The 13,053-nt window shown below is 38.3% G+C and overlaps 1 pseudogene; it reads right to left on the reverse strand.

Moving 5' to 3' along the window:
* Positions 1-11,029: 11,029 nt before the first annotated feature.
* Positions 11,030-11,148, reverse strand: LOC111737819 (annotated as a pseudogene).
* Between the last annotated feature and the right edge of the window lie 1,905 nt (positions 11,149-13,053).

Genomic DNA, 13,053 nt, shown 5'->3' on the forward strand with positions numbered 1-13,053 from the left:
TGCCTGGCATGTGGGACTGTGCAATACACCTTTTCCTGTGCCTCTAAAATCATTTTTTGGGTTAACTGGAGAAAGTGAACACGGGGAGTTCCTAGATCTTGTCAGTACAGATGTAGCATATGAGGTCCAGGGAGTCTCCAGGTGATTGAAGTTTGTGGGTTGGTATTGTGATATATTTTGATGGGTCTTTCTCAAGCTGTAAGTGTACCTGTCATGGGCACTCAGTAGACACTTAGGCCTTCTGACCCTTGATGTTTCTCATAAAATAAAGATAATATTTGGTGAGATATTTGAAAGGACTAAATGGCATAAATGCTAAAGAAAAAAAAGATGACAATTAGTGTAAGTTAGTGAAAACCCCAGAAATAAGCTAAAAATTGAAAGTTTGCCATCAGAGGCTCCTTAGAGGTAAATCATTCAACTTTTAGACATGAATTACATAATAATATTAGGTGCAGGATAACCTAGAATTTGCTTTCCTACCACCTAGTTACCCTCACCAAACCATTTAATATCCAACAAAACCTTGCTGAACAAAGTTAAAACTCAAATGTTGAATGTTATTAAATGTTGGAGTGCAATTTTTTAATTTTTATGAAAGTAGTCAAATCTATCAATGTTGTCCTATGTATTCCTGCCGTCCATCTCATGCTTTAAGAGGTTATCTAGAGTCCAAGATTAGAAAAATATATACAATGTTTTTCTTGTATTTTTATGATTTCTATTTTTTGCATTTACTTTGTTGCCACGCGTGTGTGTGTGTGTGTGTGTGTACATGTGTGTGTAGTGGAAAATAGGAGCTAGGAACCTAAATTGTTTGATAGAAAATATTTAATTTATATTGGGATTCTATTAGATAATGTAAAATATCATTCGAAGTGATAAGACAGACAGCTCTCTATAAGGACTATTGGTCTAATATAGAGGTACTGTAAATATAGGAAAATATAATAGAGGTATTATATATCATAGTATTATATGAAACATTATGTGTTATAATAGAGAATAAAGAAGTTTCTTCTAAATTTTCTTATTTTACAGTTATGTGGTAGCATAGTACATACTCTATCCATGGATATTAAAGTATTTTTGTACTTGTATTTGTATATGATTATCTCTGCTGTTCTGGAATTTGACAGTATTCCAAATAAAGTAACAAACATCCCCACTCAAAGGTCTAATTGAACAGCTTTCTCATGCAACTCCCCTGCCTGTGCTTTGCTCAACCACTTCCTTTTTTTTTTAACTCCAGGCTGAAAAGTAACCCTATTATCTCTTAAAAGGTCAGCCTAAAGAAGATTCGAACTCTGTCTGAAAACCTGAGGGTTCTACTTCTTCATTGAGGCAGGAAGGTAACTATTAGAGTTCATCAGTCTTCTTTTCTAATTCTTATTGGGCTGGAATAAATGAAAACCTAGCTTGTACCAACAAAGTGCTTAAATAGGTAGAAGAGACATATCAGTGTGATTTTTAAAGAATTATGACAGAAAATCCCCAGTGACTAGCAGAAGTTGAATGTAACTTTTTTTTTTCCACACTGTCTCAACAGTTTCTGATCTTTTAAAAATCTTCACTTTAACTGTCCTGTGTGTGCATTTATGGTAAGCCAAATTGGAAATCATAATTGGAAAGGGGTCAGGTAACTTGTAAATAAATAAATATTGGTGGATAAGCAGTCAACTCTCTGGAGAATACCTTCAATTTCATTACTTTGCCTAATCTCCAAGGTCAATTTAATCCTGAACAACTTCAGGGGGGTGTGTGTGTGTGTGTGTGTGTGTGTGTGTGTGTGTGTGTAATAAAATTACCTAGACCAGGGTTTCTCAACCTTGGCACTATTGACATTTTGGGCCAGATAATTTTTTGTTGTGAGGGAAGCATTGTAGGATATTTAGCAGCATCTCTGGCCTCTACCCACTAGATAGATGCCAATAGCACATCCCCACAGTTGTGACAGCAAAAAATATCTCCACATATTGCCAGATGTTCCCTGTGCATGTGTATGGGGCAGGAGTCAGGAGAGTAAAATTGCCTCTAGGTCGGGGACAAGGGAGGGATGGAGAATTAACTGAACTAGACCAAACACCATAGGTAGATTTAAGTGTGTATTTGCGTGTGTGTGTGACTCTGCCCTCCACAGAAGTGGATCTCAATTCCTTTTCCAAAAGTAACTAATGTAGATCAGAGGACCTAGGCTGGATCTGTTGTTAAAATCTAAAATGGTTGCAATTAGAGCTGTAGAAATATCTAGCCTTAAAGCTGCTGAGCTGCTAAAAGTATCACAGGGAGAGCCTCCAAGACTGGTATGTTAAAAGAATTTTATCATCTTGTTATTTGCACCTTTAGTTTATCTGTTATCAACACAAATAAATTGTATTGTGGGGCTAAGCAATGACATTATCTAGTGGAAGGCATTCCCAGATTTGGAATCCGAGAACCTGAGCTTGGTTGGGTCTGGGCTCTGCAAGTGTCTAGCTAATCATTTTATCTCTCTGGGCCTATTTCCTTGTCCAAAATGGGGACAGCAATAATACTTAATCTACTGCATTGTTGTGAGGGTCTAAGTTGTTAATGAGAAGAAACAGGTCTTATTCTTGAGGAATTAGGAATTTTAGAATCAGATAGTCCTGGGTTGACCTTAGGCAAATGTTATACTGTTGTGAGCTGCAGTTTCCTTATGTGCAAAATGAAGAAACAATCATATGACTTCATAGTTGTTATGGAGGTTAAATGAGATAATGTATGTCATACATGCTGTATAAATATTATTATTAATCTTTGGAAATTCCATTATATTGTACAAATACATATTTTATTATTTCTTTTCTGTGAGCACTGAAACCTGGAAATTTTGAAGAACAACTTAATACACCTATATGAATGAAACCTTGTTCTGAACATTACATCCCAAATTCCAACCAAATGAAAGTAGCATTAAACTATTGTGCAACCGTCTATCTTCCAAGTTAAATTAGGGCACAGGTTTGTTGCAACAACATAAGATTCTCCTCCCCTTATTGAAATAGTGTTCTAATAAGTTTTTTACAACCTCTGTATCACATAAAACACATGGGGTCAGGCAGAGCATACCCAGTTAGCACATGTATGTCTAGTCCTGAACATTTAAATTTGACCAGGTGCTGCAAAATTTGCCTTCCCCCAAAGCATTGGCAACTTGCATCACAGTCCTAAAATGAGGTGCAAGGAGGTGTTTTCTAAGTTAAAATATAAATAAGAGGACCTCCAAGTATCTTTTTTATTAACTTTTTAATTAAAGTATAACATATGAAAAGTAGACAAATCACAAGTTGTACATTTCATTAAATTTTCACAAAGTGAACATACCTGTGTAATCACTGAATGTTTTTAAAGGTTAGAGAATTCTGTAATAAACACGTTTTTTGTCATTAGGGGGGTAAAAAAAGGTTATCATGAATTTGAAAACAGTGGAGATTTCCCAGACAAGATAGCAATTGGCTCTGCTATGCAAATGTGATTTTGAACTATCCAATGAAAATAACTGCAAAATGATAAATTGCCAAAAGTCATATCACCATCTACTACTTGATATGTGATTCTGGAAAATCAACTTCAAGTGTCTCAGTCTTCTCTTCTGTTAAATGGGGATAATAGAATTGTTATTAGGATAAAATGAAATAACACTTGCAAAGGTTTGGGTGTGTTCTGGCACATAAGCTCTCAATAAATGTAAATTATTATCCATTCATCATGATGCCCGAAGATATCACAGAAAGGAAGTTATGGAGATCTCAAGAATTCTTTTTTTTAAAAGAAAGAAATTTGTACAGAAAAGGAGGGAGTTGGCTCAGAATAGTTTAGGGATGCTATCACTGAGCACTGGGACCAGCAGGGAGAGTCAGTTTGTGGTAAGGGCTAGAGAATGAAGCCTGGGAGAAAGCGGGGTACCTGGAGGTGGCAGGCCGGGTGATGAACCAACAAGCTGTAAAGACAGTACAGTTCTGAACAGAAAGCTGCAGGGTGTGCCCAGCATCCAAACAGGATATGACCTGATTTTTCAGAGACCAGAGTAAGGTCTAGGAGTGATTGTTTTTTTGGTGTGGGCCAAGAGAGAGAAATGAGAGAAGAAGCAGCCGCAGGAAACATAATCCCAGGGGTCAGAGCCTTGAAAGGCCTGTGCATTGAAGAAAGGGGACTCATTTAAGGCTTTACCCGAAGCCACGGGACTGGAGCATCTTACAGCTTAGGAATGACCTCAAATGTATATCTTTAGGTCTGGCATTCCTTCATACTGAAATAAGATTTAATTGTGCTCTTGAATTGACTTGGATCCTGAACAAGAGAAAGAGGTAACTATTAAAGAAGAAAAGAATGGAGGCAGGCTGAGTCTCAGAACCTAGGCGTGGCAGAGAAATCTCTCCCACTGGATGATGGCAACAAGAAGTTACCCCAAATCCAGCCAGCAATCGGATTTGTCACAGCTTCATTATCACAATCTTGTAAATGACTTATCATTGCTCTAAGGGTCTTTGAAAGGAGGCAATTTGGTTTCTTTTTCCTTGATTGGTAGTAAGAGATGCATCAGCGTATAAGATTCAGCAGGGCAATTTTGGTGAATAAATGTGACCCAATGTTCTCACTTTCATGAAACATCTGTCACTGATGGATAAAGGATATGAAATAACCAAGCCAGGGATGGCAAGTCTGTGGCCTGTGGGTTTCTGAGAGCCCGAACTTGGCCTCAGAATCCTTCTCAACAGTGCATCAGGCAGGCGTTTACCAACTATTTGGAGCTTGCTCAAGACAAAATCCATTTTGCCATACCTGGACTTCCCCCTTCACCCCTTGTTAGAATTAATGCACTTCTCTATCCTATGCAATTCTCCCAAAGCCCCAACGCAAAGGGTATCAGATATGAAATTTGCCTGAATTCCACCCTGCATATTTAAATTAAGCCCTGAATAGGTAACAATTGCCTCTCTATTTAGGGACCTGTTCTCATATTTCTGAGTTTATAACTGATTTATGACCTATAAATAGTCACATCAACCTCATTGCTGAATAATTTACATACTGAGGTCATGCTCTCTGGATGAACCTGACACCCATTAGTGTTAAACTAATCAGCCCCGTGCATCCAAGCTAGAACACATGGAGAACCACACCTCAAAGGGGTGGGAGTGGACAAGCAGGTCTAGATTTTATTTCTTCCTCTTAAGTCGATCCAGCCAGTCTCTCTCTCAGCTTCTTTTCTCCATCTCTAAAATGGGATATTTTCCCATAGGTGGTAAAATTAGGGGAACTGTTAAAATAAATGTTTTTAAGGCTCTCAGAACTCAAAAACTTTAGACTCAAAGCATTATTTCTGTAGCTATAGCCATCTTTGATGAAAGCCATCAAGATAATGAGGTTGATCATTTGTGTTTTACATTTCAAGACATAAATAGCCAAATCTCTTTCACACTATGAAGCTGATGAGATGGGAAAAAGGTTGCTTACAGCTTTTGGGTATAGTCCTTGTTGTTCCCATCTGTAAAATGGACACACCATACCATTCATTTCCCTCTCTTCACCTACAGAGAACTGATGAGATAGAAGTTACAAATGACTAAGTGTACTGAAAACTGGTGCTATAAGTGAAAAAAGAGGAATTAATTAAGTTTTAATTTTGATTTAAAATAACAGTAATTCTACCATCCCAGCATTGGGGTTGGTGAATGAAACCAGAGGCAGTGGTGGGTTAGGGATTTGGGCTAAGAATTGCATTGGTAGAAATGGAGATAACACAGAAAAATAAAGACTTGAAACATTATGTTCTCCTAACATTGAGAGTGAGAATTTAAAAACAAGAGGCATGTTCCAGTAGCCTCTTGGGGACTTTTGACTCCCCGGAGGTGCAGGGGTTAAGAGTCCCGGAGCCACAAACACTTTATTTTAATACTACTTCCTCAATTAGCATAAGCACAAACTTATTATTTTCTCAAGTACATCGTGTTGTTGCTGTTCACCTAATAGAAAAGAAAAACTCATTCCCATTCCAATCTGGATGAATATTACATTTCCGTTGATAAACGTCAGTGGGTTGATGGGAACAGACCCATTGCAAGCTGAAATGCTGGAACCTAAGCTTTGTGACTAACTGTGCCTAAAGACAGCTCATTTCATCCTGGAGTGTCCTCGCCTCAGCAGTCTAGGCAAAACCAAAAAGATCACAGAGCAAAACCAACAGAGAGTCTGACAACATTAATGTAGCGATTTTATGTTCATCTGCTATTGGACCCTAAGTCAATTTACAAAAATGTTGTTTTAAGGGAAAATGTTTTGGCTGAGTAGCTGTGAGTAACCAGAAAAGGCAAGCAAACAAACAAAATATGATAGCAGGTAATACAAGTGGGCCCTGCTTACCATGGAATTTTAGATCTAATTTTTAAAATTAAAGTTTCTCATTTTTCATTTTACCAAATTTACAATTTTCAGAGAAAATTTATCCTCATTGCTAATTGGATTGACACTGAAAATAGCCCCAAAACTTGAAATCTGAATTTTTCTGCCTTTTCAAGTACACTTAGCTATTTGACACATCAGGTGTCTTAAATTTCTATGAACTGGGAATCCTGGTTCCAGTTCTGCTGCTCACTAACTGCATACTCGAAAAAGTTACTGCCTTAACAGGTTTCAGTTTTTTTATCTTTAACACGAAAATAACTATATTTTGGCATATTGAGAGAGTTAAGGGATTTAAAAGAAGGATCCCTAAAATTTTCCTAATGAGTCTTTTTCCCATGAAGACATACTGTTAATAATTAACAGTAAAAACAAAAGCTGCCATTTACTAAGCATTCTGGGCCAAATGTTTTGTACAGACTTAAATTTTTAGATAAGAAAACTGAGGTACAGAGAGGTTAAGTAAATTGCCTAAAGTCATATAAATAGTAAATGGCAAACCTGGGATTCCTGCCTATGGCTACTCAGATTCAGGTTCTGCTTTCTAATGGGAGTTCCATGAGCCACAGGGAAGATGTGGGGTAGTGCCAAGCAAAGGGATGAATCAGGCAAAGTTTTCAGAAGAATGAATGGATCCTTAGACAAGGGTCTCCAAAGAAGAGCAACTCACCTTCTATTTGGCAAAAAAAAAAAAAAAAAAAAAGCAAGTTTCTATTCCATGTAGGAAGACATATGACATGATGGAAAATGTGGGATTTGAAGTCAGAACACCCTGGGTGAGAATCTTGGCTAAGTTACTCCTTAGCTGAGGAGCCTTGGATAGATTATTTACCCACTCTAAGCCTCGTTTTTCTATCTGTGAAATACGAATAACAATAGTTGCTGAGTTGTTTTCATGGTTAGAAATAATACATGTAAAGTATCTTGCACATAGTAGGCATACAATATGTGGCAGGCAAATATCATATCCTTTCATAAGTACCTTGGTAGCATTTCCCAAAGTGTGTCATTAATAAGCCTTAGTTAATACAAAGGAAAAAGATGAAACAAATTTTCAATGAGGGGACAGTCAGGCAGTCTCAGGTAAATCTGAGAGATGTCGTTAAGCAAAGTTAAACTGTTTCTTTACTGCAGAACTTCTCAGAACCTTTAAATTGCAAAGATGCAATAGTGAAGAAGCATTTTCCCAATTTATCTGATTATATAGCCCTATTTTTTATGGATCCTCTTACAGGACCAGTGTTCTTGAGAATACATGTTAGGAAGCACTGGTCTGGAGAGTTTGGGAAGAAAAAGCTTCATTTACCATTTGTGGTACCTCCAGAGCTGTCTCATGTCTCTATTTATTTCTCCCTAAAGTAGGACTTCTCATTTTCACAAATGTCACAGAAAGAAACTCTAAAGAATGATTTCCAGCATCCATTCAAGTGAAAAGTTCAGCTCCCAACAGGACCAAGCAACATCCACAAAGCAAACCAAGCAAGGCCCATGGGGTCAAAGCATTATTGAGCCTCTCAGGATGGCAGGACACTTGCTCTTTCTTCCCTCCAGCCAAAGCAGCTTAAAAAGTGCAAGTTACTCCACAAACCACCAGAAGGCACCAGCATGGAGAAAAAAGACCCTGTCACTTACCCAGAGAGTAAGAGGCCAGCCCATCCAGAGTGGCCCTGCTTAGGCTCCTGTCCTTGCACTTGTCAAAAGCTAGCCCAGCCCAAGGAGGAAGAAAGAATTAAACAGAGGATCAGCTTTTTGTTTTCATGTAAAAAGCACTTGCCCTTGGGTTATAAATGTTATTGCATTTGTGTAGCACTTTACTGCTGCCCTCAGCTTGCAAGCATCACGGGATCCCAGTGGCAGTACTTTTATAACCCTTGATCAATAGCTTATTTCTATCGCCTTCAGTCCCAGCTGCCAATCCATTCTGTATAATGTGGGAGGCAGACTTCCCTGCTCTCCAGCTGTACATGTTACGAATGTAAACCGTGCGAGTAACATATGTATGTGTGTGTGTGTGCATTGAGTGGGGGACATGGGAATTTTCAACAAGGAATGACAAAAATGGGCCCCTTGTTCGGGGAGACTACTACAAAACTGGGAGTTTTCTCACTAGTGAGTCTCTCTTTCTCTCTGTCTCCCTCTCTCTCTCTGAAACGACATGTTTGGTACTATTTGGTAGGTTGAGAGAAATGAGACATGGTTCTCTTGTGCTTGTGTGTTTTTATTTTATGTATATTTGGCAGGTCTGGTATTGGTGGTGGTGAAAGGTGATACGGAAAGGCATAAGTTCTAAGAAAGAAAGGTACATAGCTGTCTTGTTCATCACCCCTGTATTCCTAGCACCTGGATGGAGCCCAGCACAAAATAGGTGCTCAGAAAGTATTTGTGACCTAAATAAATGAATTCTGGTTAGCAATGGGAGAGGAAGAGAGTCACTGAACATTCTCCTGGAGCTGCCTGCACAAAGAGCAAAGGACAAAAGACTTTACGTTGCCGCCAGCACTGAGACCACAAACAGTTACTACTAGGTGCCTGCTTTATTTAAGGCTTGCTGCTAGGCACTATGGGAACCACAGAGAAGTAAAATTACTAAGTGTAACCAGCTTCTGCTGTTCTAATTTCCCACGGAGTAGAGCCAGCCAGACAACCGTTTAGAGGACAGATACCTCACTTCACTTTCTTCCCTCACCCTAGATGCCAGTTTTAGGACCAACCCACTCTAGGAGAGGCTTTGAAGCAGGACCCCAAGGATCCCCAACATTCTCCAGTGCCAGGAAACAGACACTGGCTCGCAGTAAGGCAGCCGGGCTTGCCCTTGTCTGAACCTGTGTCCTTGAGACTCAGCCAAACCTCTCCCAGCTTGGCGGAGGGATGTTGAGGTGACATTCTTCTCCCTGCCACTCAGCATCTTTTAAACAATCCTCTTCCACCTTGGGAGAATACGCATGAACTCACTGCAGACTAGGGCCACAAAGCTGAAAATTCCCTTTCTCCCCGGGAGGGGAATTCATGGCAAGTGAAAAAACACACCTCTGGTGAAAAATAAGAATCTGGGATGTCTGCAAGTTGTTTCCGGTGAAGTTCTTTTGGTTGCCTGTGGTAGAAATCCTTGACAGGTGGAGTTAATGAACCAGGGACCCTGTGGGGAGTATATCAGGGTGTCCCAAGGAGCCTGGTCAGTGGCCTTCAGAAGGTCCTGGCTGGAACTCTGGAAAGAGTGGGAAAGGTGAGCAGCGACTCCCCGTGTCTGCCTGCTGCCAGCTGCACCAGCTTCCTCCTCCTCCCAGCTCAATCGGAGTTCACAGCCTCCGGGGCATGTGGCGAGAGGGGAGCAGGAGGTTGGCACAGGCCCTTTTGGCTCTGGACCATACCGCCCATAGTGCACCATGAATTATTATTTTTAATAAATCCTGTAATTATCTTGTGAACAGAACATTTTTGTGGCACTATATTTTTTGGTGTTAAAAGCATTAATTTGTTCAATATAAACATTAAAAATATACCATAGTTTTTGTAACCAGGAGCCTCACAAAATACAAGGTGCGCTCTGACGCAAACATGGCCAGCCAGCCCACAGCCAGCTCTCAGACCCAGCCCCGACTGTCTAGGAGACAGACTATGCCCCTCTCTGCTTGGGCTAGAGGTTCACCCCAGCATAGGTGACTATGATATTGCAAGCTCCCTTTCGGAGGCAGAAGAAAAGGGCTCGTTATTGGCTGGACAGACACCCCACAATGTATCTACTATACTATCCTCTTCATGGGCTCACCTTCTACAGACGCCCAGATGTTGCAGGTCTCCAGCTGGATGAGCAGAGGACCTCAAGGACTGTGGAATTTCGGGGGACTTCACCTTGCAGCTCAACTTTCATAACTGTACAACCCTGCTTTCCCCTGATCTTGTCTTTCTAGCATATTGCTATTTTCCCTGACCCTGATATTCTTTCTTTACTTGTAATTTACTGTTTTATCATTTCTTTTGAGTCAAAATCCTTTGTGGCATGACAAGAGACCAAAAAATTAAACAATGTCAGGGTTCGTATTTAATGCCATCAAATCGACACAATTCTTGTAGGCTTCTCAGCATCCTAGCTATCCTCCAAGAGGGCTTGGTCCAAGTTAGCCTTGGTTTACCCTTCCTTTCTTCCTTCCTTCCTTCCTTTCTTCTTTTTTTTCTCTTTCTTTCTCTTTCTTTCTTTCTCTCTTTCTTTCTCTCTTTCTCTCTTTCTTTCGTTTTTTTAAGTAACATTTTTCTGTAGAAGCAATATGAATATTATTTTTTATTTTTAAGCAGGGAAGCATGACCGATAAAATAAAAATCATTCAAATTCCCACCACAAACCCCCATATGCCCCTCACCCCACCCCAAGAGATAGCAACTGTTAACATTTTGGTGTACAACTTTTCAGGTAATTTTTAACAAAATTAGCCCTACTCTTAAAATTCCCTACTACAACGTTCACTTGTATCTTATTTTTATTTTTTATTGTATTTTTTGTGTCTTATTTTTATTGTTTTTTAAATATTTTTTAGGTGAGGCAACCCTTGGTCGACCTCACAGATTGCAAGGACTTTGTCAGTTTACAATCCCTTATTTTTTTTATTTTTTACACTTACAGCACCTGGTCTTCCTAGGTGATCTCCCATCCAAGTACTAACCAGGCCCGACCCTGCTTAGCTTCCGAAATCAGACGAGATTGAACTTGTTTAGGGTAGCATGGCTGTAGACTGTATATTATTTTGAAATTTAGCAATATATCGTATGTTTCTTTTCACAGAATTGCATGTTATTCAGGAAACAGTTTATTTCCTAAACTGAAATTAACTATGCTATTTTGATGTATAAAATATTCAACCAATACAGAGAAATAAAGGTCCTCTCATAATCCCACATCCAAAGATAATTACTATTATTAAAAAAGAAATCCTTCAAGTTTCTAAGTATACATAAATACACATTTACATAAACAAAATCATAACAGGTTTTGTAACTCAGGCACACTAGATCATGAGTATCTTTCCATGTCAATACATAAATGCATTTTCCTTCTTAATGGCTACATAGAATTCCATTCTATTAAATGAATGCTCATAATTAAACCAATCACCTATCGTTGGAAACATTTGAGTTATTTCCAGTTTTGATACTATTATAAGGAATACTGCATTTGTCACATGTCTGATTATTCTCTTAGAAAAAATTCCTAAAAGGAAAATTGCTGAGGAAAATAGGATACACCTTTTAAAATTTGATTTATATGAAGCGACTCTATAGAAAATTGTACCAATTTACATTTCACCAACATGTATGAGATTCTCTACACCATCTCCAGTATTAGCCATTATCACTCTTTCTCATTGTCACCAGTACAATGGTTGAAAAGTGATATTTTATTGTTTCAATCTGAAAGTCTTTGATTATTGATGAGACTGAGCACATTATTATATCTTTGTCAGTTCAATTTATGAATTATTTGTTTATGTTCTTTGCCCATTTTATTTTATCAAAATATTCTCTTTTTTCCTATTGGTTAGTAAAGAGTAATTTATATACTAAGGCTATTAACCTTCACATCTACAATGAAATTATTCTTTCTCACTTAATTCGTTGTATCTTTTGCCATAGAAAGTTTTTGTTTTTATATATTTGTATCAGCCCTAGGAAAAGAAAGTCAAGTGACTGAGGCTTAAACCATAAAATATTAACAATTTAATTAACCTAAAATCCAGAGGTAGGTGGTCTCAGAATTGGTTTAGTGGTTCAGAGATGTCATCAGTCTCTTTACATCTTTCAGATTTGCCATCTACAATGTGTTGACGGTGTCTCTCCCTATAAGATGAGATGGCTGCTGCATCCCCAAATATTACATTATACTCCAATCAAGAAGGAAGAGGATGAGGACAAAAAATATTTCCATCTCACAGCTCTGTTATCTCACCAGGAAGAAAAATCTTTCCCAGTAATCCCCAGCAGATTTTTATTTACATCTCGTTGGAAACTAGTAATGTCTGCCAAAATAGTCAAACCTGTCAATCATTACCTCCATGACTTGTGGCTGAGTATCATATAAACCGAAGGCCCTCCCCACCTCCCCAAATTATTTTAAAATATACTCTGATATTATCTTCATGAACTTTCAAGATTTTTGTTTATTTTGTTAATTTCCAAATCTTTAAATTATCTGGAATTTATTTCGGGGCTTTTGAGATTTGAGATTCGAGATTACTTTTTTCTCTAAAATAGTGATATCAATAACTTTTATTAAATAATCAATACTTTCCCCCACCACACTGAAATATCTTTATTACGTACCATATTATCCTATATTTATGGCCTATCTCCATTATCTGCTTTTCCTGCACCAGTAGCACAATGTTTTAGTCACTACAGTTTCATTAGGTCATTTTTATGTCAGCTAGAACAAGTTATTCTTTTTTCATACTTTTTTGACTATTCTCCATTTGTTTATTCTTCTAGATAAACCCTTCCAATAAATATTCTTTCTTGGCATTTTGATTAAAATTATAGATTAATTTCAGAAGACTTCACACCTTTACCAATATTTAGACTGTCCTTCCAGGATCATGGAGTGTGCCTGTCATTTTTTAAGTCTTCTTTTATGTCCTTTAGCAA

Source organism: Pteropus vampyrus, unplaced genomic scaffold (genome assembly GCF_000151845.1).
Source record: "Pteropus vampyrus isolate Shadow unplaced genomic scaffold, Pvam_2.0 Scaffold31, whole genome shotgun sequence".
In the NCBI taxonomy this organism is placed as follows: domain Eukaryota; kingdom Metazoa; phylum Chordata; class Mammalia; order Chiroptera; family Pteropodidae; genus Pteropus; species Pteropus vampyrus.